The following is a 27,139-nucleotide window of genomic DNA, read 5'->3' as shown; positions in this document are numbered from 1 at the left end:
TGTGTAACATTTAAAGCTGCTGTTTTGGTATTTTATCACTTTTAAAATAGTTTTTGAAATATTTTTAGTACTATTCCTGCATCTACGAAGATGATCCATATCATTAGAGGTTTAAGTTTATCAAATAAATGCTTTATTCAAGTAATACGTTTTTATATTCCCTGATGAGTTCTGATGCCAGCATCATAAGGTGCGCATGTTACAAAATCTAACACCCCCCCCCCAATAGCATGAGGTGAGGTCCAAATATATTCCACTGTTTACATCAGAGGCACTATTGGCTCACACCATCTCTCATGCGCAGTACGTCTAAATGAGTCTGCGATTTTTTAAATAAGCATTTCTAGAAGTCTTCGTAATGGGGACTTGTCAAAGTGCTTAGGAGGTGAAAGTAAACGTCAATGATGACGATACGTAGCCAATAAAAATCTTATAATAATTATTTCTAAATGGATGTATGCTGATATAAAGGCATTTAGGAAGGAAATGAGATTTTGTAGTCTATATTTTGTAACGAATTTAATTTTTTTTTTTTTAGTATTACTCAAGAGTCCTTGGATAAGAATAAGCCCCTTATACCATGAAAAACAAAAACTGGCAACTATTCGATGAAGGAAAAAGACGAATAATTAGCACGTAAAGGTACTCCTTAATTTATATATATATATATATATATATATATATATATATATATATATATATATATATATATATATATATATATATATATATATATATATATATAAATCTTTTGAATATATGATAGGACTTTAGGGCAATATACATACGCAGCAAGAGGAAGTATGTATGGTCGTCATACCTACGCATGACCGAGGACATCCTCTATTTTAGGACGCAGTAGGTCGTGGCTACACGACGATCCATTTCTTCAAATCTTCTAGAGGAGGGTAAGGAGGAGATTCCCGCCGTTCGCTTGTTTTGGTCAAAGGCTTCTTTATCCTGACGGTGACACTGGTGTACGTAACCCATAGCTTTGTTAATTCTTTGTTGCCATTATTTCTCGTAGTGGAGGGCTCTTGGTACTGCTTGTTTAGAGTCGAGTTTACTTGGTTGTGGGTTTCTCTGTTTGTGACGCCGTTATTGACGAGAGATTAAGTTGCAATGTCAATTTTCCCTTGTGTTTCCTTCCACACACAGCAGATTTAGAGGGCTTTCCTGACTTAAGTGCCCAGGATGTTCCTCTTATAGACGCCAGGACACTCATCCTGTTCAGTGACCCTGGTAGTTGCAAATTCCAGATGACCCACAATCAATCAATCAATCCTGTTGAACAGAGGCCGGGGTGCAAATTCCTGAGATGTATTCTATTATTGCACCAGCCCCGGCTTTTTTTGCCATGCCTCTAGGTTAAGTTAGTTTAGGTTAGGTTAGGTTAGGTTAGGTTAGATTTGCATCTTGAAAGGAATTTGGGTGTGGAAAACATAATGAGATTATTTTCAGGAAAATTCTATGGTTAGTTTTTAAGATATGACGTCCCGCTTCTTTCAGAGAAAGGTCCTGGGTCTCAGTTACATCTCAGGAAAATGCGGCCGGGGTTGGTCAGTTAAGATTAAAGCATCTTAGGGTGTCCTTCTTGGGTCTGTGAGAAAAGGCTAAACGAACAAATAACGTTCCAACATCAACAGTTGGACTGGACAGATGAAACTAAATCACCCACCTTATATTTTCTGGACTTTATTTTTCCATCAGAATTAGATTTCTGGTTCATTTGTGTTCTGTTAAGATTCTTATAAGCTGTTTTGCTGACACTACATAGTGTTCCATCTAAATTGTTCATGTCTTGGGGAGCAACTGACCGCTTTATCTAAAATCAAGGCTATGCTCGGGCCAATATTCTTCAGCATGCTTTTAAATTATTATTATTATTATTATTATTATTATTATTATTATTATTATTATTATTATTATTATTATATACAAGCCTAGACGTCGTGCACTTGTAAGGCATCCTTCATTGGCAAAAGGATAAAAACATACACACACACACACACACACACTGTATATATACACACAGACACATTTCAGCTTACATTAAATAAAAGCAGAAACCATTAAATAGAGATGACTCTTCTTCTTCGTAGTAATTAAAAACAACTAACAATAACTCTTTGTTTTGTGCTCCTCCTTGAGGGAAAGGTTTTGTTCAGTATACCTGTGACGTATTCAGTGTCATTAATTTTACACTTTCTCTTTTGGCTCAGGTTTATCCACACAAGATCCAAGAAGGACGTTACAGATCTTGCTGCAATCGATTTCACAAGATCCTAGCAACCTGTCTGACATTGGTTTGTGTAAAGTATGCAATTTTGCAAGATCAGGCAATAAAAAACAGATAATTGGACCTAACCTGAAGATGCTGGTGAATTTAATAAGTGCTTGTTGCAATTGCTTGCCCTCAAGAAGGTCTACTCTTGAAGTATTATGGCTAAAGTGTGAATTGGATACCTTATGGCATACCTCGTGTGCACCAGATATTTGAGGAGGTCTTGTGGCATTGGACGTCAGATTCCCCTTCAGTGAAGCAACAAATAGGGAGTGAAAAGATGGAATGCTCTCACGACTGGAATGAAGAAAGGATGAAGAATGTGGTCCAGTCATTGCAGACAGTAAGACTTCTGTGGGAGGAGGTCTTTATTACCTCAGATTTTAAGGATGAGAAAATAAAAGAGTAAAAAAGGTGGAATTGTAAGTATTAGTTTCATCAGATCTCTATTTTTGTGTTCGTCTTTATAGAGCACATTGAAAGTAGTGTTATTATTTTTTATCCTATCTTTGTGTTCATTTTCATAGAGCAAGTAGAAACTAGTCTTTTTTTTTTTTATCTTCCCCCAGTGCCAAAACTTAACTTGTTGGGTCTTACCCACTCCGTTTTTAAATTCATTTTTAGCCTCTTATGCTTCCTGTTTCTCCCACACAGACTTGAAGCTGCATCTTCATAACTGTTAGCTGGAGCACCAACATTAAGGTCCACTTAAAGGAAGGAATTAACGAGGTATTTGTGGAAGTAAATTGATAGGTTACAAACACTGTTCAACAGCATCCGGGTGGCAGCTGAAATTGAGAAGCACTGAAGTGTTTTCCTTGATGGTCAGCCACAAAGTAGCAATGTGAATGGAGCCTATAAGCAAACCAGGAAGAACTTTAGCCCCTAGAGGTCATCACAGTAAATCGGAGTACTGAACATTAAGGTGAGATTGCCCCAAGTTTTTGTGAAATATTCAAAGATTCTTCTCACTTCTTCATAGTAGCCCACAGAAAATGAATGTTAACCAACTTCTGTAGGCCTGAAAAATATGTATTGTGGTTATGCACATGGGTTATCTTTGCTTTATTATTTTTACTTTGTTGTGGCTTAGTAAAATACTTTATACAAGAATAAAGTAGATATGAATGAAGTATTGACACTAGGAGACAGATAGGATATAAGGTGAATTTGATTACATTTTGCACTCTGGAAAATTAATGTGTTTTCCTGTAATTCCTTATAAGTTTTCTGCCGTTATATTTTGATGCCATAGGACAGTTAAGCTGAAGATACAAATAAAATCCTTGTAATTAGAAGAGCATTAGTGTAATGTCTAAAGACTAATGTTGTTATAGATATCTTTATTATTAAAGAATATAATGGCCATAGGATCACAAAGACTTGCGGGCTGACTCAAAAGACATATTCTTCAATTGAAGGTGGAAATTAAGAGATGTCAGTTTGCTTAACACTGCCAATGGTAGGCATGGTAAAATGTGGCTGCTAAACTTAGCAGCAATAAGTACAGTCTATTTTTCAGCAATGTTATAAAAGTATTTGAATTATTTACAGGAATGTTTTGCTGCATGCTGAATAAAGTAAACCTTTTTATCAGCAAGCAAGACTAATCCATGAGAAGCTGACCTTGCTAGGACAACATTGGAGGCCACAAGAATAGTTCTATAGGTCTGGAGTAGACATCAAGAAGGTCTTAGAGGCTACAGGAATAGTTCTGCAGGTCTGGAGTAGACATCAAGAAGGACTAAGTTAGCATTCTTAGACTCAGCTCAAGAGACATGAAGCAATTGACAATCTAAGAAATGATTTATGACCTAAGGTGAGCAGTGTACTTTTTATTTACATGTACTTTAGATTTGTGCACCTCATGTACATATACTGTATTAGCTCCTGGTGTGATTATGTACTGTGGAAAAAGACTATATGTCATAACTTTACCTTAGTAGGTTGTAAAGGATAGGATACCTATGCAGTTTTAGATTAGAAAAAACGAACAAAAAAACTAAGAAATAAAACTAACATGTGAAGTGTGGTCTTGCATACTCTGTGGATGGATCTGTATCAAAATTCGTTTCTTTGATTGATTAAAAGAAATAGACAGCCTTAATCACATTTTAGGAAAGTTCCAGAATGTGGGCTATAGTTTTTGAAAATTCAGTGTAACCAGTATGCATCAAGAATAATGAAGAAATGTCATTATGAAACAACGGCATATATAGATTGAGAGTTTTTTCAGCTTTAGCTGCTGTGAAATGTGTTGTTGCCTTTAGTTATTTTAAATTTTACAGCTAATTGTAAAGTTTCTTTCAGATTATCAGCTATTACACGGAATCAGCAATCATGAATGGAAGTTCAGGCATTTCCATGATCACTTTAGTCTTCAGTCTTGATTCATAATAGGATCTACTGTCGCTGGTCATTGGAAGCACACCAGTTATGACATCCAGTGCACCTCTACCTCAAACCTCCATCAACTCACCTCACCAGTAAAGCTTATTTTGACTTGTCTCCAGATATATTATTATTGTTATTATTATTCAGAAGATGAAACATATTCATATGGAACAACTCCCACAGGGACCATTGACTTGAAATTCAAGCTTCCAAAGAATATGGTGTTCATTAGAAAGAAGTAAGAGGAGGTAAAGGGAAATAGTACATAAAGAAGAGGTCCCACTTGTTAAAAAAGAAAAAATCAATTTATAAATTGATAAAAATGTATTGAAATGCAAGGAGAATACATAGTATTAGTATTGTTTTATAATTTTGTTTTGGTCATGTATTATTTGTTTGTTAAAATGCATGGTCTGCACATCAGTCTGAATTTATAAAGTTGAATGCTGAGTAGGGTGGTATTTTGAATACAGTAAATAATTGAAGACCTAAAGACTAGTTCCATTAATAAATCAATTTTCGATTGTTTAGCGAAGTTGGGAGAGATGATATATGTTTTTATGTACGTGTATGATAGAAATGTATGTCAGAGAGTTGAATACCTGTATGACAGAAATGTATGTTGAGGCTTTAGTGCCTTTTATAATTGAAAAGTATTTTAAAGGTGTGAGTTAAAAGAATTGTCATAGTATATAAGAAAGTTATTAGAATCTAATAATGTTCAAGAATGTTATATTATTTTAATTGCACTTTATGAAAAGTGCATTTGTTAATTAATGTTGATTGATATTTTGTAAGCAGCACAAATGTTGGGAAGCTTTATCTTGCCGTGGGGTTAGGTTTAGTAAGTGTTAATGAGGATTTATTCATATTTTCTGTTACAGTAATGAGTTCCTGGTTATATAGATTTTTGTTATATTAACTTACATTTCTATATTTTTATTCTTAAATTGTTTGACCAGACCAGTGAGGTATTGTCATAACTTTCTGAGGTTAAATTTATTTATTTTTTTTGGTTTGAGAGGTAAAGTTTGAAAACTGACGAAGTTAAAGAATCTAGTAAGTTAATGCAAAGAAATTAAGAAGAATGGATGAAAATTCAACATTTTATTGCAAGCTAGCAATACTGTTCATGTTGCTTATTGTCCGTGATCTACCTTGGATCTGATAGGATACAAATATCTTTTTGTAGCATGCAAGAAAAGAGCTTCCTGGCAGTCTGTGCATTACTTGCTAATTTTATTTGATGCTATTCCAGTGTGAGTGTTAGGTTATTAGGCTAATTGTAACAGGCAGAACACATTTTGATTTTCAGAAAAGGGTGCTTCAGGATGTTTTTGATAAATGGAATTGGAGTTTTTATCTTTAAAATTATAGAATTTGCTCCAGAGAAACCAGACGTCAGTTTAAGAAAGCTGGATATTAATTGTCTGGTTTAATTAAGATGCCAGAATTAAAAACTTGTGTTCATACACTCTTGAGAAAATAGAAAGAAGATTCATTTCAAGAAAGTCAGAATTCCAAATTTCAGTCCTCGTCTTTGTGTATTTCCTAGTTACTACTTAATGATAATGTAGCCCATCAGATTTGTAATCATCTAGAGTTTCAGTCCTGGCCTTAAACCATTCTTTTAAGTGAAAGGCTTTTAATGCTCACCTGGTTAGTAAAAAGTTTAAATATTTTGTTTATGTTTGCTTGTGCACATTTTCATTTTAGTTTATCAAGTGAATTTCTCTTGCCTGTGTTTAGGGAAAGATTAGACGAGTTGAAAGACCGTGTGTGTGTGTGTGTGTGTGTGTGTGTGTGTGTGTGTGTGTGTGTGTGTGTGTGTGTGTGTGTGTGTGTGTGTGTGTGTGTGTGCACATGTGTGTCTGTGTGTGCATGATGTTTATGTGTGCATTTGTTAACTTGTTAAATAAATTAACTCTCCTAAGTTAGGGAAATGTTGAACAAGTTGGAGGAGTGTGTCTATTAGTTTTTTCACTTACCTGAATGAAGCTGAAATGCCGGGTGTTTGTGCATGTATGTGTATGTGTGTTTGTTTGTTAACTTATTAATTGAATTTAATTCACTTTGCAATAGGAAAATGTTGAACAAAGTTCGAAGAGTGTACGCATTTAGGTTCGTTAGTGTTTCAAGTGAATTTTGATAGAACCACATGAATTAATTAAATGCCTTTGTGCTGAAGCCATGTAAAACTAGTTAAAAGAAAAGTCATTTAAAGTCATCTTGGTCTCCACCAGTTTTTGGAGAAAAACATCTACTCTTAAAGTATTTCAAATGTGTTCTGCCTATTATACTGCAGGTAGGGTTTAGTGGCAGCAGTGGCCAAATTTGAATTGTATCGGAAAAGTAATTTTTTCTTGACTGGTCGTAAAGTAATCTTGGGAAAAGGTTCTTACTTGTTAAACATAAAATCCAGTTATTAAAGATATTTTTTATGCATGTTTAGCACTGGTGGCCCTGTGTATTTGCAAATTTAACCAAATGTGATTTTGCTCTTTCTGTAAATAGTTTTATGCTTTCTGACTTTGGAGAAGAGGTTGAAAGGTCTTGTAAAAAATTGCAAAAATTAATTCAGGCTTTAGAACCCTCAGTTTTAAATCTGAAACTTGGTGTCGTTTTTAAATTATAGTCCATTATTACATTCCCACCTAAAATGGTTGCATGCAAACTGAAGTTTTGCATTTATTGATAGTTTTAAAGTACAGATTTTATATACAGGTACATATTTATCTGAATCTTATGTGAATATTCAAATTTTATTAATTTTAAGGATGTTTAACACAGTTTGGTGAAACTATTTAGAGTTTAAATTTGCATGAGTCTGGTTAAAAACCGACACACAAAAATTCTTTGTATTAAATAATTTTGGTCACTTCCTGCTGTAAGGCACATAATTTCAAAGCCATATATTGTATATAGTCATATTTTAGTCATGTATTGTAATTTGATCTTTGTAAAAGAGAACTTTCTTTTGTGTAGAATTGGTTTCTTTTGGCATGAGTCTGGATATGTTATAACCAGTTATTATTTGTAGCTTTGAGGGAGGGTTATTTGGTTTCACTTTTATGAGGTTGTAAAGAAAACTCAACAACTTGTTTTTTGTTTAAAAATTATCAGGGAAAACCAACTTGTTTTCTCTTTAAAAGTTATCAGGGAAAACTCCCCAACTTGTTTTCTCTTTAAAAGGTAGTAGGGAAAACTCAACTTTGTGTTCTGTTTGAAAGTTATCGGGGAAAATTCAAGTTTGTTCTGTTTGAAAGTTATCGGGGAAAATTCTAGTTTGTTTTCTGTTTAAGAATTATCAGGGACAACTCAACTTGTTTTCTATTTGAAAATGATCAGGGAAAACTCAACTTGTTTTCTGTTCAAAAATGATCAGGAATAACTCCCCATTTTATTTTCTGTTTAAAAGTTATCAGGGAAAACTCATTCTTGGTTTTGTTTAAAAGTTAGCGGGGAAAACTGGATGTATTGTCTGTTTAAAAGTTATTAAGGAAAACTCACTGTTGTTTCTATTTAAAAGCTTGCAAGGAAAATGCACCCTTGTGTTTGTTTAAAAGTTAGCAGGGAAAACGTGACCTTTTTTTTGTTTAAAAGTTATCAGTGAAAACTTATTATATTTGTTAAGGGACAAAAAATGATTTTGTAGAATTAATTTTTTAACTTCCATGTGGGAATGGTGTTGGATACTGTGCAGGCTGGGAAATGGTTACAGAGTTTTAGCACATTTCATTGTACATTTTCAGACACAGGGTAGCTCATAAATTTCATTATCATAATACAGGGTTAAACATGGTCCAGGCTTATGTCTAAGGGAAATGTATATACTGTGTTGCAATCTCTGACGTGGCTTTTGTATTGAATCTTAAGATGAAGTTCTCTTCCAGGAGTAGTTGTTGTAAAACTGGAAATATTTTTAAATAAAGGCATGTGCCTACACCCCAAGGGGCTGGCCTCAGAGGACTTATTGGTTGGCGCCATTGGGTAGCCCCCTGCCGCCCTGCTATCAGAGATGCTATGGAAACCATAAATGCTCTTGGGGTGACTCCTGTGATGAGTATGAGTTGTGCCTCTCTTCGCTTCATGAGGGAACAGTTTGGTATGGGACGACTGTATTTGGTTATTTAATGCTGTTTTTGTCTCTTGGATGACTTCCTGTTTGTTAATATTCATTGAAATGGATATAAAAACAACTTTATAGTATGTTCTAAAGGTCATTGTAGATTAAGACAGTGTTGTTGAAGTTTTTTCTTATTTGTAGAGTTTATTTTACTTAGTAGGACTTAATTCTCAAAGATGTTTTGAAGTTTCACAAGACCAAAGTTGATTTTGGACACAGACTTGAGAGGAATATTGAATCTCAGATATAACTTAACCAAGTCAGATTTTTCCAGTTCCATTTAACTAACTTGGAAGAAAGTTACCTTGCAATGTTGACTCTTGAGGAAGTAAAGTCTGGAATTAGTTTTTCAAGAAATCTTTCAATTACTTAAGACCATCTTAGACACTGTAGTTCATAATTTTTTTCACAATGTTGGCTGTTGAAAATTTCCTCCCAACTAACAATATGGCTAACATTAGATTACAAGGAAATTGTTGGGTATAAGGCCAGTGTTTGGTTATTTTATAATGAAGCTGAACTGCTTTCTTTTCCATGAGATGTTTCATTGATGTAGCTGAGTTTTGCTTTTTATCTCCCATAATGCAGTGCATAATCTCAATGCAGCATCCAGTGTATGAAAACAGAATCTTGAGAACACGCTGTGATTATCCATAGGTTCACCACACTGCTTCAAGAATAAAACTACTTAGATAAACAGAATGCTTCTGTTGTGAAGATGTGTAATTCACCAAAATGTGTCTTGAATTGTACTGTCATTGTTATGCAGACTTTTTTTTGTATTTTAACTAAGTGTATTGATTACCAGCAAAACATTTCTCTTAATTTTCATGTAGATATATCTGTCATTTTGTATGGTCTGAAATTGAGCAGTTTGTAGTGTTTGCTCAACTTAACACAAATGTGGGGATGCAGTATTGCTCTTTCTGGTTATGCAATATTTGATGTGAAAATATGTTTGTATCACGGTATCTGAATGAACATTGTAAAGCCAATAAGAATGTGATTTTGAAATATATTAACTGTAAGGCGTATTTAGTTTATAGATGTTACAAGTCACACTAGTGTAAGGAGAATTTTGTGTATTTTTGTTTAAATCTTCAGGCTCTTAAAAACTTTTTTGGAAGGGGACCAATGTCATTCGATATATGTCTGAGGTTTCTGGGCAAGTTAAGCTTCTCGATATGGGTAATTGAGTGAAGAAAAACTTAAGGCTAATGGTTGTTTGCTGATCTGCATTAAAAGACCGGGCAAATGGCAGATGATTTCAAAGCAGATTCATGCTATTATCAGTGTTGTTTTTTGAGTGTTAACCATTAATGAAAATACTTGCAGATGTCACAATTCTTACGGGATTTTTTTTCACATGAATATTGACACTTGTGGAAGCTTTGGTCAGTCTAAGTGTTGTGACCATAGATCTGTAATTACTGTTGAATTTTATAGGTCATGGACAGGGGGTGCACTTTGTTCCTCTATCTTCAGTGCTAGCTGTCTCATACCTCCTTGTTTTAGATGATGCCTTTTATGTGCATTGTCACATTCAAAGTCAGCGCTGATGACAAAGTGAACTGCAGACACTATGTCAGCTGAATGCCTTTATCTGTGAAATTCTTACTTGAATCACTTTGCTGGTTTTGCTGTTTTGTTATATGTTGACTTGCTTTCTTATGACCAGGTGGTGTGGAAGACTTAGGTGATGCTTGTTCATGTCAAAAAGGTTCTAAAAGACAAAGTGTACAGTGGATTCTTGCTGGCATAGCAGCACATTGTTACTCTAAGATCAAAGAATTAACACTGCAGATTTTCATCCTAGGAAGAGTTGAGTTAGCATGATGCATTCCAGCTGTTGTAAAAGAATTTGCTTCTGTATACAAAATAGCAAATTATTATTGAAGTATACAGTTACTGACAGTGTGTCAGATGTGTAACAGTCTCAGCTTCCTAACATGCTAGACTTATAATACAAGAAAGTCTAAAAGTTGTAGCTTTTATTACTCAAATTGAATGACTGGTAGTTACAGAAATCTTATCCAAGAGAGTTGAGACGAATTTGTAACTTTCTGTACAGCAAATAACCTGTATGATATTTGGCTGCAAAAACCATTTTTGATTACATGTGGTTTACATTGATCCATGGAAGGACACGTTTTGTTCAGTTTCTCATAGCAATTGAAACTCACTTTCTCTCTCTGTGAATATTTGTTTTTACATAAATGATTTATGCCCTATATATTGTGTAAATTTTTCATTAAACTTCATGATAACATTCTCTCTCTCTCTCTCTCTCTCTCTCTCTCTCTCTCTCTCTCTCTCTCTCTCTCTCTCTCTCTCTCTCTCTCTCTCTCTCTCTCTCTCATTGTGGTTTGTTTTCTCAGTATAATGGGAGAAGTGTTGTTTCATGAGCTTGAGTTTCTCCGTCACATCAGAAAGAGCTCACTTCTTTTGTACAGCACCTGTAACTGGAGAGAGAGAAAGAGATTGTTTGTGCCCCTCCCTACATCTTGTAAGCGCTGATGATTTTGTCTTTGCTGGTTACAGATGAAGGTATCAGTAGACATTACCTCTTTCGTTTCCTCAAATCACCAAAATGCTCTTAATCTTAATTGTGTTTGAATCCAGGGTGACTTGCATTCTTGATCATTATGTGAGGAAGTTCTTGGATTTTGATTCTTGGCTTCCAAAATATTCTCAGTTGTGTTTAAATTCAGGTTGTCTTGCATTATTGATGGCTAGGCCTATTTGAGGGAGTTATTCTTGGCTTGTGGATGTCACTGATTTTGAAACCGACTTTGTCGTCAGTACTTTGCTTTATAAATGAATCTAGCTTGGGTCATATTTTTGGCTGAATGACATTGGTTTTTGTTAAAGTGAGTGGTTGTATTATGGGGTTCTTGCTTTTAGAATGTGCCAAATATGCCGAATTCTTATTCTTATGCATATTCTGGTTGTAGATCAATTCATGAGGTGGTTGTTAGGTTTGATTACCACTGCACCATCCAGCACTCAATCAATCATAGCATTTTTTGCCAGGAGTTCTTGTCAGTATTTATAGAGCCAAGAAGGAAAGATGGAATAAAATTTCAAGGCATATGTGATATGAGCAGTGTTTCCCTCATTTTTGAGCAAACTCCAGCTCAAGTTGTGGAAAAAGGTTGGAGGAGAGTCTCTAGAAAACTTGGTTTATAAGGGAATGGAATGTTCTCTTTGAAAAGCTTTGGTGCAAAAAATTTTGTGCCTGGTCGCAGCTGTTTTAGAGGAACATTAAAAACACACGGGAGAAAGGTCTTACTTGACTTAAATCATAGTCTTTGTTGGTTCATACTAAGGTGTTTATTTTATGGTTGCAGAGATGCCCCAATCATTAACTGGTGGAAGGTTTTTAAATGGCCCAACGTTTCATATATTTAAAGTTTTATCTACTTGCTACACATAGCAGTGTAGTGTTATTGTTTAACTTTTAACAAATAGGACTTTGATACAAGCTGCTGTAGGCTTGAGTACACTTACAGCTTTAAGGTCAGTTCCAGTATTTCCTTGTATTCTACTGTGACTAAGAATGTAGCTTGTGGTTACTGAGATCTCTTTAAAAGCATTGCAGATTATATTTTCCCAACTCAGTTGTAAAGGAATCCATTCATTGTTTTGGCAGTTTTTTTGATCTTTATGTTGGATCCTTTTGACAGTTGCTTAAATGCTTTAATCACCTGATCCTTTTGTGTAACAGGTGGTGATTACTGGCAGCCAAATATTAGCTTTCTGTCCTGTACTTATATCTGTAGTAGGGTGTTTGGTACAGTTGAGTTGACTGATGAGGGAAGTTTCCCCCTTCAAATTTGTATCATTTCTTGACATTTGTCTGCAGGTATCTGGGATATTAAACAGTCTAACCCTTCTCCAAATGATGCCTGCATTGTACGTTTCAAGTCAGTGGATACTGGTCATGAATTATTATCAAACAATGACCTCTTATGTGCATCAACAGTTTGCTCATGTTTATTATATATCTAGTGCCTGCTTTGTGAGCCAGAGCATGGAGATTGATGTCTGCCTGCAACAAGGGCATTGTAGTAACCATTAACATTGCAGTGGTTGTCCTCATAGCCATGTTTTGTGTTGTTTCTAGAGAAGCAGAGAGATCCCTTTCATAACCTGCTTGTGAGTGCCTTGCTGATTAAGAGGTTGGGCAAAGGATTTAGCTCATACCACAAATCAGATCTTTAATGCTGTAATAGCTTGTACTAAATTGTGCTCATTCCTTGTTGATGGCATTCTTGTATTATTTACAATGGGACTTTGGTATTTGCTGCTACACAATTGAGTGTACTTTTGGCTACAAGATTGGTTTCCTTATCTCCTTCCAGTTTGTCTGAGAATCCAGTTTATATTCATTGTCTTGGTTGAGGTGTGAATTGCTCATGTGCTGTGTGGTGATTACTATATGTTGTCTCATGCTCTGTTGCTGAGGAGACTTGATGCTTCCTTTAAAGTAATTGAGGCTTATTGTCTCCCTACCTAGTGATAAATGGTCCCTCTGTTGTCTCAACAATTGTTTGATATGTTTGTGATGTCAAAAGTCTTTCCCTCATTTTTTTAGTAAACTTTAGCTCAAGTCGAGGAAAGAGGCGATGACACCTGGTATGTTTAGATGTTTAGGAACCAGTAAGGTTGGAGGAAAATCTTTAAAAAAAAAAAACTGGTCAAATTAGGCCCAACTGATTACTTCTGTCACTTGTAACTGTATTCTAGCTAAAGTTTGGCAATGTGACAGAATGATTGATAGAAGGTCATTGGTCAATTGATGTTAGGTTTATAAGAAAATTAATTTTCTTTTTGCAAGGCTTTGATGCAAGTGGTTTCTTGCCTGGTTGCAGCTGCTTTAGATGAAGGGTAAAAATACCCAGGAAAAAGGTCTGTCCTGATTTGAATCACAGCCTTTCTTAGTTCGTATGAGGGTCTTTATGGTTGTAGAGATATGCCAGTCATTAACTCTCTGGAACTCTCTTAATGATAGAGTTTGGTGAAAGACTTTTGACTTGCTCTACAGAGAATATCTTTAATGTTTCAACTACCTGCTACAAGTAGCATTGTAGCATCATTATTTAATTTGTAGCAAACAGGACTTTGATTCAACTGCTACACATTTGAGTGCACTTTCACCCTGGAGGTTAGTTCCATTACTTCCTTGGATTCCACTGAAGTGACTTGAAATTCTCTTTAAAAGCATTGCAGATTATACTTTCCCAACTCAGTGATAAGTGAATTCATTAATTGGCTTGGCAGTTTGTTTATCTTTGTTGGGTAGATTCCATTTGACAGCTTCCATTTTCCTTTGCTGCTTCAGTGTTCTAGTCACTTGAACCTTTTGTGTAACAGGTGGTGGTTACTAGCAGCCAGATATTAGCTTTGTTGCCTGTACTTATATCTATACTTATTTTTCATTTTAGGGTGTTTGGTACAGTTGGCTGGTAAGGGAAGTTTTCCCCTTCAAATTTGTATTGTTTCTTGAGATTTGTCTGCAGGTATCCAGGATATCAAGCAGTATAACCCTTCTCCAAATGATGCCTGAATTGAGCATTTCAAGTCAATGGATGCTCATGTTTAATATATTTCTAATGCCTGTTCTGTGAGCCAGGGAATGGAAATTGCATCTGCCTGGAACAAGGGAAATGTCGTACCCATTGACATTGCTTAGGCTGTCCTCATAGCCATGTTTTGTACTGTTTCTAGAGCCCTTTCATAAATTATCTGTGAGTGCCTTGCTGATTAGAGTTTGGATGAAGGATGTAGCTCATACCACAAATCAGATCTTTAAATCTTTAATAGCTAGTACTAAATTGCACTCATTCCTTGTTGCACATACAGTACTAGCTTGGCATTCATGTATTATTTAAAATGGCACTTTGGTATTTGCTGCTACACAGTTGAGTGTACTTTTGGCACAAGATTAGTTTCCTTACCTCCTCCCAGTTTGGCTGAGAATCCAGTCTGGTTGGATTCACTGTCTTGATTGAGGTGTGAATTGCCTATGTCTTGTATGGTGATTATTGTATGCAATCTCATGCTCAGTTGCTGAGGAGACTTGATGCTCCCTTAAAGTAATTGAGGCTTATTGTCTCCCTACCTAATGATAAATGGTCCCTCTGCTGTCCCAGCAATTATTTGAAATGTTTGCTGGTTGGTGGTTCGGTCTGACAGCTTCCACTTGTCTCCGCTGCATTAGTGTTCTGATCAACAGAACCATTTGTGTCCATTAATTTCGTTGCATTTTGTATCTATAGAAAGAAATGCTTGATTTTATTTGTGGATTAGAGTGTGGTACACTTGTTGACTGCTGAGGGGATTTGTTCCCTTCAAGTTTGTAATGTGGGTGAGATTTGTCTGCTGGTGGAATAACTACAAGTGTCTTGCTATTCAACCCCTCACTAGCTGATACCTGTGTTAAGTACAAATTGATTGATACAGACTTCAACCTTATGGTTAAATGAATGGTCCCTGACTTCCTTCAATAGTCAGCTTGTAATTACTATACAGGGATTTGTAATGGCTATTCTGTAAGCCGAGCGAGGAGTTTGGTGTCTGCTAGCAGCAGGGCAGACAAGTCTCCATTTACATTCCAGTGATTTTCCTCATAGCCTTGTGTTGTGTTGTTTTTGGGGAGGCTAGTTGTGGGGCTAATTTTGCTGGTTAGGAAGTGAGCAGTATATTTTACTAGGGACCTTGTTTCCTATACAGTATTTGAAAGGTCTGCTGTACATTGTGCCCACCTTGTTGAGCGGTGTGATGCATTGAATAACATTTAATCTGCTCTCTTTATTTAATATATTTAATTTTTCTTGTTTGTCATCATCGAGTTTGTTGGTATGCCAAAATAGACAATGTTTTCTAATTCTTCTGTGGAGACACTGTATGTGGAAGTACTTTGGCTGATAGACACATATGATTGCCATTGGTATGCATATTTTTATTTTAAACCCATTCTGGTTTTTTCAATGAGAGTAAGGCCCTTGGCATTTTAACTTCTGGTTTCTCAAGGTCTTTGCAGACAACTGCTGTATCAATTGGAAATAGGAAGATCTTAACTTCTGAGAAGTTTATGGTGGGTAGATGATCTTGAAGCATGTTAAATAAAAATGAACAGGGAAAGTTGCTTTTTGATGTGCTGGTTGAAGGAAAATTTGCTCTTGGATGTTTGGCATTCTGATTTCATGTTCATCAGTGTGTTGTCATTGCTTGCCCAGACAGTGTTTTCATTTCCAGTAGGATATTGGTATCTAAGATCTTAAGATTCCTATTCGCTGGTGGAACTGAGCTGCATTTCAAGTTAGGTTGCTTTTTTGGAGGTTAATCTTGGTACCAGTGGCAGGCAGAATTGATTAATTGATTTATAATCACTAAAACTGGTGTGGCAACATGTGGGTTATTGATGCTGTCTTTCAGAACAATACCCTGGTGGGTATGTTGGGTCTATGCTAACTGCAGTGTAGGGTGGGGCAACAATTGTCTGATCAGGCACTTTGTGACCTAGGGGGAGGCCGCTGGGATGTCAGATCAGAATACCTATCTAGATGTTTTCCCCTTTTCAGAAGTCTTTTGCCCATACAAGAAACATGGGCCAAATTAAATCTTTTGGGACATATGTGTAGTTTCACTACCTGGTAGGAAGTTTTTATTAGCCTGATTTAATAAATTGTACATGAAATGAGGACTCTTGACTAGAGTGGTGACTTGGGACTGTATTGTGAACTAAAAATGTCTGAATGTTAGTGACATTAAATTCACAATCAGATGCTTTGCAATGTTCTTAATGATGCAGTGCTACATATGTATTTCATGTCTGGTAAAGCACAGATCAAATAAAGCAATACTGCAGTCTGTAATCCTTGTGTCTTAATTGAACAAACACTTCAGAATATTCATATTCAGGGACAAATTAGAGAGATATATGTGCTGGAAAAATGGAGGAAATAGTTACGTGGTAACCTCTACACCCCGAATTAAAAATGCAGATGTTTGCCCAACAATGACAGATATTCAAGATACTTTGTTGATATAAATGCCTTTACAATAGAAAGCATGATGCTTATCCAAGTGTTGACATTCTCCAAGCATTTTGGAAAAGCTATTGCTAAGATATCTGTTGTCTCTCAATTCTGTTATCATAAACTGTAAAAGAGCTTTGTGGGCTGTGCAATACACTATGGGTGTTTAGATTCACAGCAAAACTGAACTGCCTCTGCTCAGCATCTCATGAAAAAGTCTTATAGCTTTATTATAACATACCCAAGCACTTGTATATCCAACAATCTACATGGTACTCTTATGTTAATCATGTTGGTAGTTAGGAGCCAATTTTGACTGCCATGAATTTGAAGGGATTATGAACTCTTTGTTAAATGATGGTCTTATCATTGGAAGGTTTTACAAAACCCTAATTTTAGCTACTACTTTCCCAGGAATCAAAACTGTACAAGGTAACAGTGCTTCAGGTTAGTCAAATTGAAGTGGGAAAATTTGGTTATTGGTCAAGTTTAGAATCTGAGACTCAGATTCCTCCCAAGACCTTTAGTGTTCAAGATTGTCACTGGTTCTGTGTCACTTCAGAAACCTCTGAGAGAAATTTTAAGTTCAGCTTTGTAAAGTAAGTTCTCTACTAGTAAGACAAAAATCTCAACAGCACAGCCCTAGGCTACAATTTTCTCTAGATCATATTATGAAGCTGTTTTTCTATATCCATGTTAACCAGTTGGAGGCAGTCCAAGTGACAAAAAGGCTTCCAGTAGCCAAGTACAATTGCCAGATACCACCAGACTAACTCCCTCATGAAGTGAAGAGTAGGCACAACCCATACTTGTCACAAGTCACTCCAAAGAAATAATGTTTTTCTGTGGCATCTCTGGTGGCAGGGGAGGAGGGAAGCACTAATTGGTTAGCTAGCCAACTGTCTCCTCTGAGGTCAGCCCCTTTTTGGGGGGGGGACACTAATGTATTTTTAAGGAATAAGGTAAAAAAAAATTGTGTGATTACTGTAAGTTTTGTATCTTGGGAAATAAAAAAAGTCAGAACTTTCAGTTTTTCTTTATTCATAATAAAGTATATGATTACTTTCTCTAAAATATATTTCTCCAATGATATTTCATCTGAAATATATGATTTTGATACTTATACATCTCATTTGCTATAAGCATAAAGCATAATTTGATTCTACTACGGTCAAATAACCCAGAAAAAATACTTGAATAAGACATTTATATTGCATGTACAGATGGCAAGAAACCTGGCAGTTTTATAAATAGTAATTTTACCACTTAACCTGTGATGAAGGAACTCAAATTACTGAGTAGTTTAACTCTGTACTTTGCTTCTGAGCTTTCTGGCAGACAACTTGCTGAATTTCTTATTAGACTGGATTAAAAAACACCAATAAAACGTGGTTTTAATTGTCCCTAATCTAACATTCTTGTTACCTGACTGTCAAATTCTAGACTTCTGCAAGGATAAGTGGTCTTGGAAAAACGGCATAGCCCCAGTCCAGTTATTGCTCTGACACAGAACCTATATTTATGACTTGCACAAGCAAGCTATAACACAGGTGTCATGGGTTTTCATAAATATGATAGCTCTGAATCACAGCTTTAAGTGGAATGAGGCCATCTGTTTATCAAGAACACTTCTCTGTACAGAATACTGCATGGAATTTGCCATCGAGGAAAGCAGTAAAACGAACCTATCAGGTTGGGCAAAGGAAGCCACATTTTACTAGTGTTTTGTGACCTATTCTAACAAGCGATTTAATAAGCCATCTGTCAGACTGGCCAGAGGCAAGTTACAGAGGGCTAACCCATTCAGCACTTAGACATATCATGGGGTTCAGTAAGTTAATGACCATTTACAATGCTGCAGAAGTTACATGCCATCTTTATGCACCACATAAATATCTTATTCACACCTTGTACATTTATCAGTGTACAGAATAACAGCAGCTAACCAGGTGGTTTTCTCATGATCATCAATTATAACAGCTCCATTAGCCCTACACAGTGGACAGAACTTGACATGAACAATGTACATCATTATGTTGACAATATTTACTTACAGTCTAATGCACGTTAAAAGTAAGCACGTAATCCTTAAGAAATACCTAAGATGGAGATTTCTGGATATCTACCTACATTTGCTTTACAGTACCTTGAAAATAATTGAACACATTACTACACCAGAAAAGATCAACTTAGGGATTACTGATTACAGGCTGAAAGCAACTTGGAAAAATGTCTTTTGTCAAGTGTAAGAACTTCAAGTAATTTAAAAAAACAACAATTACTCTGATACAATGTGCTTTTTATATTCTACTTTTTTCACAAGTTCATAGCCTTTTTTTTTTACCTTGCTAAATTTTAAAGTGTGAACTCATTATGCAAAATATATAGTTCCATTTATCAACACAATACTTATGGACTAAACTACAAGTATACCTTGTTGCTAAGGTATTTTAAGAGTTTTGGATAAGAAATTGCAGTGTGAATAAATCAAGATGGTGCCTATTCTACAGGATAAAGAGTAATTTTAACCAAACAAATCTTTTAAAGGTTCAACTACAGTATAAATGTCTGGACTATTAGTGAAATTACTTTAATGAGGCAGTACTTATAAGCAAAAAATTTTATTGCAACTCTATAATTTTTTTTGGAACAAAAAATATGGATTTGAAAGCAATGATTTTGGAGCAACTTAAAAAATTCACCTCTTTGAACATAGAAAAAATGTTCTGGCAATTCCATAAATTTTTGGGAAAATGAACTATTATCTAAAGTGTTTACATCTACCTTTTTCAAATATAAATGATGTCATGACTGAAGTTTGTAGTCCCAATGCAAATTCCAAAATTCTTAATAAGGCAAACAAGACAAACTAATCTATTTACAGCCAGTATACCACAAGGTTACTAGTTCTAGTCAAATGTTTAAATCTAGATTTTTCTGACCAAAGATTCCAATTTTCAGGGCTTAGGCAGATTTAATTTTCTTAAAAGGCACCACCTGATTTCACAGACTTTTGATAAAGATTACATGAATAAACATTGGTTTTTACTCAAATGAGTTTTTTTTTTTTTTTTTTTTTTTTTGAGAGAGAGACTGATTACACTGGTGAAAAAGCAAGGAACTAGTTTTGTAAACTATACACACTGCCTCTGTGGATGCTCTGCATGAGATCATGGGGGTAAAATGGACAGCTAAAATAAAATAAGGAATATTCAATGGTCATAGCTTATAAGAGCACCAAATATGGAGAAAAAGAGGTGGAGAAAAGAATGGGGACCATACATGTTATTCTAGAGGGAGGAGACTGGATTGTGGAGCAGGACAGGCCTAAGCACAAACAGACATCCAAGTAGACCAATACTACTCCAGCTTACTGGTTAAGGAAGGAAGAACTAATAGTTACCTCTACCAAAATGAACAGAACAGACTGAAATGAGTCATGACATAAATGGTGCTGTATTCAGGATGTAAGCACAACCACTTAACTATGACTCAAATTACACCACATGAAATCAACCAAGACAAACAAAAAATATTAGGCTTACATTGGCTCTGCATCAGGATCTAGGAGCTAAAATAACATAGAAGGGAGTTTACGTGACAAGCAAAAATTATGCCTGTTAAGTATTGTACCGATAGGTAGCAAGCCCAGAAGTGGAGATATGCAGGGTTAAACGAAAAGTTCTGGATTATCCAGATATTAAGCGAAAGGTTGGGACTGAATAAAATGCAATGAAACACTAAAACAAAAAATGAGGAACCTAGAATCAAACAGAATATAGTAAAAGAGTGCAATTAATAAAACATTAGTCTAGAAGAATGCATAGGAAAACTAGACAACAGCAGAGAAATGGCAAATGACTTCAAAGCTTTACTTAGACAACTGTTAAGATTAAAATGAAAACAGAACAAGAAAAACTCAGAAAGCATAAAACTTCAGACTGACGAACACAGAAACCTAGCTCACAACTTAAGGCTATAAAGATGCACAAAAGTCTTATATACTGTACTTTAGTAGGCCAATACAAGAAAGGGCAGAATTATAACCAAACACTGGATGAAATACCATTATGAAACAACAATTACAAGAAAAGTCTTGTGACCAAAGTTAAGATTAAATGCCACTAAAATAAAGACCTGGAAACCTGGACAAGAACTGCATTAGTGAAAAGAACAATAATTCTGAGACAAAGTACAAAGACTATATAGTGCAAAATAAACAAAATGAGAAAGAACTTGGACAAGAGATGCAAGAGAGAGGATATTTATAGCAAGTCAAATTACAAAACCTATGGACCCATGTATTTATAATCACAGTGCATTTTTATAATACCAGAAACATGATTTACAAGTTACAATATAACAGGAATGGTTTACAAGTGGTGACAGCTTAGCACCTCCATTAAATCCTGTGTCATCTGGAGTTATGGGGAAAGTGCCAAATATCCACAGAGTACATTTTGCCATTGCTCTTCTAAAAACCTACAGCTAGCAAGACATTACAGGCTGCAAAAATGTTCCAATTTCTTATACACTTGCAGGAAGGTGGTAGATGAACCAACAGGGAGATTGTTTGCTTAGTTCCATAGTATTTCAATGTGTGCATCCTTCCTCTGCTTCTTTGTATAGTACTTGGATTCTTGAAAATTGTAGTTTCCATCACGTTAGAGTGATTTTAAGGGATAATTCCCTTTACTACTACTTGTACTGTTGGAACTGCTTGCGGACTTAAAGGTCTTCTTGTGGTAATCTGAAAAAATGCATTGAATATGGTGAATACAGTAAATTGATATACTAAGTAAGGTAAAACCAGCTGAATTAATGCTAAGTGTTCAAATAAAGTGTTACTGTTTATAAACTGTACTATGGTGGAATTTCAGCCTATCCAGAATCATTAATGTTGAGAGATGCCAAGATACAAATGGAAAATGGGCCTACATTTTCATATTACTCATACATAAATCAACAATTATTACTAATGTCAAAATTTTATGGATATAAAAGAATATTCTTAAGCACTACTAATACATTTATTCATCAAATTTGTGACTGTATTGCACATTCAGAATTACAAAACGTTTACCTTCAACTTATTGTTAGGGAAGTAATTTTCCCTGAGGTCTGTGAATCAAAGAGGCTTACTCACTCTTTATCATTGCTGTCATTTATGTCACTATGATGGGTAACAGCAACTAGCAATGACCAGGTGCTCCCAATGCATTGCAGGGTCACTTGTCAACTGCAAACTACCTATAAAAAAAATAAATTTTCAGTTTGTACAACTAAAAAAATTAACATTACCGTATAGGCCTGCCAAGGTTTAAAAATCTCGTCACAGTAGCGATTAATGATCTGTTAACTGGCATTTCATAAAGTATACTAAGTTGTACAATAAAAAAAAAATTGAAATTACTCAAAAACTCACAGGCCTACATGACACTCATGTGAACAGATACTATCCAGTTAAAACACAGACAATTTACCAAACAGTCCAGGAGCAGCTCAGCTGACTGTAACTGCAATAATTAAATGGCAGACAGGTTCATCTGTTTCTTATTAACTTTGTTAATTAATACGAGAAACTTTCTATATGTCTATGTTTGTATAATAAATACCAATAGGTTTATTTATTTATAACTGCAACACTTTCCTGGTTACATTACACAATACATTGATTAGAAGCGGTTCACAAGTGTTCTAAAAACTATGTTAAATGCTTGGGATTCTGATGCAACTGGTTAGGCTAAAGCTTAATTATCTAAACAGAAAATTACAAACTACTAAGAATCTTCAGAACCAACTGATATAAATATACTGCCAACATATAACATCCCAATCTAATTCACAGAAAATGGCTACAGTCACAGCAATACCTGATAACGTAAAAATCCTAATTCAGGATGCTTTGGCCTAACTAAGGAGTGTCAAGTGTTGGTGATTGAATATGGGCACTAAGGTATCAGATTTTACCAACTTGGCAAAAATGCTCCAAAGGGCACCTTGTTTAGTACCAGCCTTCAGGGATGGACATAAAATCAAATGAAAAACAGAAAATTTTCCAAATTATCTCACCTGTACTTCACTGTGTACACCCATTTTCATACTTCTGTCAATTTTATTAATGAACAATATCTCTGTGCAGAGCTCTACTGCAGACTTACCCAGAACTTTAACATGTATGGTCTTACAGTTCATAAAAGTCATGAATTTAAGCAAATTGCTGTTAAAACAATCATGCTTAATGAAGTACATGGCTTCGAATCCCATAAATTTAGTGACCTAGCCATGGCATCCCTATCAGGGCCAAATGAAACTGCCTAACCTTTCAGCACTGTAGTCAGGAAAGTTAGGACTCCTTTGCAATCTTGAAATGAATCAAAATGGAACTTATAGCATGACTTGTGTATTACATATGCCAGTGAAATATTTGATTTGAAGTACACCAGTACTAGATATTATAGTAAATTTTATTTATCCAAGTTGCATAACATAACCTAGTATATATAACCACTACCTGATATAATTTGCATGCTCATGGCTTCATCTGACCAAATCATTTAGAATGTATACAAGTTATATATTAATACCAATCAAAAATAGTCCATATATATTAATTACCCCAAAATATAGTTTTTCACTGACTACTTCATTTCAGTTCTACATAAAACTGAGTACCCATGAAGAAAATCAACCTGGACGAAACAACTTCGGGTGAAAAACAACACTGGGGTACAACAGCAAGGATCCCTGAGGTAAATAAGTTTGTGGTGATAACTAGTCATGACATCAGCTGCTTACCCTACCAGTCCAACATTGTAGCATCAAGTTTTCTTGCATTACAACAGACCTTTTGATTGATTTTTTAAACCTTTAATGCAAGAGATATGCATGGACTAATCACTACAGTACACTGATTTACAATAAATTAACTAATGAATTACACTATATTCTTACTAAAATCCACTGAAATTATCATTTAACTTTTAGATTTCCTCTTAATGGAGTTAAACATCCTAAAATTTCTAATTTTTTAACAATTATCAGCATAAGACTATTATGTACTTAGTCTGACATCTTAAATACTCAAATACCAACACGTCCACAGGGGAAAAACTACAGTGAACCCCCATATTCGCAGGGGATGCGTCCGACACCCCCGCGAATAGGTCAAATCATGCGAATGCTTAAAACCCATCTAAAACCACTTAGAACTGCCCATTTTGATAGCTTAAACCAAGAAAAACCCTGTAAAAATGCTTATACCTGAGTGTTTTAATAGTTTTATCACAAAAGTGCATTTATTCAAGAAAAAATATATGAAAATACAGTAATTAGTGAATATTTCTGGTGAAAAATATTGAATGGGCGAATTTTCCGCAAATGATGGCTAGATATGTTCCACAGAGAAATGAAATGCCTAGCGAACCATGAGAACGTGAATACGGGGGATTTACTGTACAGTTTAAATGATATATGCCACAAGAACAGAGTACTGGGTGTATGTTGCTTAGTACTTGGGCTTGCTATTGAACAAAATTGATATGAAATGCCTAGCTAATAAAATGTTACAGAACTCATACAATAATCACATGCATACCATTACTGTATTGAAACATGTATGCAAATTTAAGACCTCATAGGGATTGCTCATTTGTTCAGTTTTGAGCGAGCGGGTCTGGATGATCAATAAGATTCTAAACTCTAAAAATCACACGTGTACACTCAATTTTAATTTTCCCTAGGTTGTGTTTCAGTTGCACAAAAGGTCCAAATGGTCTGTGCATTCCAATTTAACCATACCTCCTACAAACCTCACAAATCCAAAGGTATTATTTTATAAGTTGCCAATACATGATGTGAAAGTGTAAACTTGGTTTTTGAAAAGAGCTCTTCATCAAATTACAACTTATAAAGACAATACCAGCGGCCCTCCATAACTAATTGGGCAAAATTGTAACCAGCAAACACCCCTAGGTTACGTGGTATTATTTTATATTTTCAACTTATAAAATTTTGCCAGTCCAAGGACATACCAGCAAATACAAAGTTGCCTATCAAAATAATGTTTTATGGCAGATGAGGACACAAATCAAATACAACACTGCCCCTTTAAGTATTTAGGGTGGGGCAATGCACTATCTAAATTGCCACTGCAGTTTTGAATATGGTTAAGATAATTAATATTAAAGTATAATCAGCTAGTCTTATCTAGTTATGTAACTGGTCTTCATTACAACAAACTTTCATACTTGCACACTTAACAGGAAATGTAAAGTACACGTAGGTTCAGGCCCTAAGATAAGTTAGGTTAGGTTTTGGGTTAGCCGTCTCACTTCCCTAACCTCAAAACTGGCATAAAAAGTGGGGGGAGGGGGGGGGGGTAAAATCACGAACCAACATGGAAAACATCAAGTTAATGTCAAGCTATACAAGTACATAAACACTGACCACTAAGCAAAACTTTTGAGTACTACTCTATGTGACCCAGGTTAGGCTAGTTATGAAAATTAATCTAAAATTACACCAAAAATACTTGAAACCAAGAAGTACTGACCTGGGTTTATATAATTAACACCTACTAAGCCATGGGGTCTTCCTAGCCCACCACTACTGATACAAATAGACTAGGCTTGATGCCACATTGGTAGCACTGTGGGGTTGCTATCATTGGTATTACCTTGGAAATTGACTTTACCTGTAGTATTTTGTTGCAACAATTTACCGTTATTATTTGGTGGTCGACTGTAATTAACATCAGAACTGATGTGTTTTTGTAAGCCAGGAGTCCTGGAATGCCATCCCACATGCAGTTACAGGGGAGGTTTGGAGTAAAAAGTGGAGTTTCTAGTTTCTTTTATGATGGGTTTCCTTTTCCAACTACAGTCTACCATCCGAACACGTGGCTCCTTGCGGCTTAATGACTTGCAAATGCGAGGAACCATTCCATAACTGGCAGTTGTGCAGAGTTACCCTGTAGTTTTTCCGGGCTTTATTTCACCCATAACACAATAAACCTTTATATAATACTTACGGTACATTAAAATCACGTCATTTTCACGGCCAGATTAGCGGTTAACCATATGTGGAATGAATTTGTCGGCCATGACACCCTAATATCACCAAAAATAAAAAAACATTCTACCAAATTATGTAATTTACAAATGAGATAGTTAGCTTAATTGGACCTATTACACAAAATTGTATAGAGAACTTACGGGACATTATATCACGTCACTTTTACGGGCAGTTATACCTACGTCCTCATTGTACGAATTTGAACGGAGAAATAATTTGTCAATTGTCAGTGGGACTTGGAACCGGCAGCTGGAATGGCTGTCTGATGCACGAGAATACAGAAGGTTCTCTTTTTATATACCTCGGTAATAAACCTTTAGTTATAATTTTGGTTGTACTGAGAGCTTTCTCCGAAAAATATATACGGAAATATATAATATATATACGAATAAAGACGTATTCGAGCCCGAATGAAGAAAGGATATTCAAATTTCTAGGCATTTCCAGTGGGATCTAGCGGAACTTTGGAGAACTACAAAATAGAATGCATAAAAAACGACGTGGCAACTGTTCGGTTCACACGAAAAATCAATCTCAATTTTAGAGTAGAATGCTTGATAGTTCATTGTTTTAACGTATGGAAGTTATAAGAATATATATAAAGAATTATATGGCGTGTGGTTAGCTATAAGTTGTTCACGAATACCTGATGTTAAATCGGATATTAAAACATTAACTTATAACTCTTGTAGGTCGAAAGCTTGTTAATCAAAACACTATTGTATAACGAATATATATTCGTATAAAAATTCATTTTATGATAAATAATGAAACAAAATTATATAAAAAATTTAATTTTTTAAAGTTTCGTCAATTTTTATTCCAATTTGATGATAATTAAACAATCTCTTTTAGGTGTTCGATTTTTAAGGTTTGGTAAACAGAAAAAGCGGGAATTATGAGCTTGGCAAAATTGAAAAAAATAAACGTTTTAAACAGTTAAAATATGTCAAACTGAATAAAAGTAGAAAATAGAGAATTGTGACCTTTAATTTATACATCTGATTATAACATAGGGTATCTTTTTATAATATATTTCCACCTCAAGAAGATTTTGTTCTTGTTGAAAGGTTCGTCCCTAGGGGAATCGAAGCTCTAGTCAAAGACAATTCGTTCTATCTCCTTTTTTTTCAGAAACCGCCGACAGTATCTTTTTTAAAGCGGGATAAATTATGAAATATCTGCGTTGTCGTACACAGTTCATTGTGCCGGGACTTT

At 35.3% G+C, this 27,139-nt stretch overlaps 2 long non-coding RNA genes across 4 annotated transcripts; one reads left to right on the top strand and one right to left on the bottom strand.

The window, feature by feature from the left end:
* The first annotated feature begins 776 nt into the window (after window positions 1–776).
* LOC136854374 (uncharacterized) lies at window positions 777–4,895 on the top strand. 3 transcript variants are annotated; one of them, XR_010857682.1, is made up of 6 exons: window positions 777–977; window positions 2,223–2,706; window positions 2,939–3,209; window positions 3,839–3,974; window positions 4,027–4,103; window positions 4,595–4,895. It is a non-coding gene; the product is annotated as an uncharacterized lncRNA (long non-coding RNA). The 3 variants fall into 3 exon arrangements; XR_010857681.1 differs by having other exon boundaries at window positions 777–908; window positions 3,839–4,103; window positions 4,595–4,893; XR_010857680.1 differs by having other exon boundaries at window positions 3,839–4,103; window positions 4,595–4,891.
* Window positions 4,896–17,866: 12,971 nt separating this feature from the next.
* LOC136854515 (uncharacterized) lies at window positions 17,867–26,317 on the bottom strand. The gene is made up of 3 exons (XR_010857720.1): window positions 26,062–26,317; window positions 21,930–22,096; window positions 17,867–21,596 (listed from the first exon to the last, which is right to left on the bottom strand). It is a non-coding gene; the product is annotated as an uncharacterized lncRNA (long non-coding RNA).
* Window positions 26,318–27,139: the final 822 nt, after the last annotated feature.

The sequence above is a fragment of the Macrobrachium rosenbergii genome, chromosome 29, assembly GCF_040412425.1.
Source record: "Macrobrachium rosenbergii isolate ZJJX-2024 chromosome 29, ASM4041242v1, whole genome shotgun sequence".
In the NCBI taxonomy this organism is placed as follows: domain Eukaryota; kingdom Metazoa; phylum Arthropoda; class Malacostraca; order Decapoda; family Palaemonidae; genus Macrobrachium; species Macrobrachium rosenbergii.
This window is presented reverse-complemented; position numbering and strand designations above follow the sequence as displayed.